Genomic DNA, 1,320 nt, shown 5'->3' with positions numbered 1-1,320 from the left:
ATTTTAGATTCTGTTATACCCCCTGAGCAAATGACCGATACTGTCACTAATTCTGAATATTCAACGGTACAGGATCACTGACCTGGAGGTAGTCCGCCAGGTCATAGATCAAGCAAGTCAATATCCTTAGAGGTAGTCCAACTACATAAGAATCGAAATACACAAGAATTTTAACATAGTTTCTCAGACTGCATGGTTTAATTATTTTACCCAAGCAAAGGGCCTGTCAAGAATCTAATACATACTTTTATTGAGCCCATGTATCTGATAGTTCTAACCGGGTATCGGGCACCCTACTTATAAAACTCAATTTCGGGCTAAAAACCACAGCTCATCAGACGGAGTCACAAAGACAAAGCCAATAGAAGTAGTACTAGATCCGACTGTACCTCAATCTCAGAACCAAGTCGAGAAGCCATACTAAAATTCTTCTATATTTAAATAAAGCTTAGATCCATTCAACTGTACCTCAATCTCAGAACCAAGTCGAGAAGCCATACTAAAATTCTTCTATATTTAAATAAAGCTTAGATCCGTTCATTGTTTATATAAAAGAGAAGTTAGTTATCCGGCATAGATATAAATTTTTAGCCGGACATAGTCACGGCTTAGATCGGAGAATTTATAAGAGTAAAAGACAGGAAGAAAGAGCAAAGAAAATACCTTGTTGTTACCAAACCGCACACTTTACTATTCCGGCCAAAGTCTGGCAAGCTTACAATACTTAATAAGGAAATTTTTACAAGGGAGAGAGAGAGTACAAAAAAGAAGAGAGGGTTTCTAAAACCTGCTCTCAATTAAAGAAAAACAAACTTATTTATAGAAAAAAGAAAGCATCTTTGTACAGGATATTGGGCCCCTATCTGGGTCCTGGTAACAATGTATTTACTGTTGGTGAACAGTGTTGCTACAGTAGCGTGAACCCGCTATCGACGCGGATAAGCTTTACACTTTGTCCTTTAATTTTGCCAAAAAATCTTCAGCTTTCTTCAGTGCATCCACTGGACTTTCTTCTTCATATTGTTGGGCTTCGTGCATATCTTCACTTGTTTCACTACGCATTGATGAATCTGATTTTGCATAATGACTTATATTTAGAAGAATCTTCTTCTTTTTCGGTATAGGATTCGCATATATCTTGGCACATACTTTTATAAACCAAGTATGTTTATGCCTCTCATTGTTATAATAGAGAACTTTATTAAATGCCTGAATATAATCCCAATAGGTAAAGCTTACCATGACTTTGTTTAGACTGAATTGTCTTTCAGTCATTTGAGGAAATACCCCAATCTTCAATATGAATAACGTGTTTTATAA

The sequence above is a fragment of the Solanum tuberosum genome, unplaced genomic scaffold (assembly GCF_000226075.1).
Source record: "Solanum tuberosum cultivar DM 1-3 516 R44 unplaced genomic scaffold, SolTub_3.0 scf00001, whole genome shotgun sequence".
Taxonomy (NCBI): domain Eukaryota; kingdom Viridiplantae; phylum Streptophyta; class Magnoliopsida; order Solanales; family Solanaceae; genus Solanum; species Solanum tuberosum.
This window is presented reverse-complemented; position numbering follows the sequence as displayed.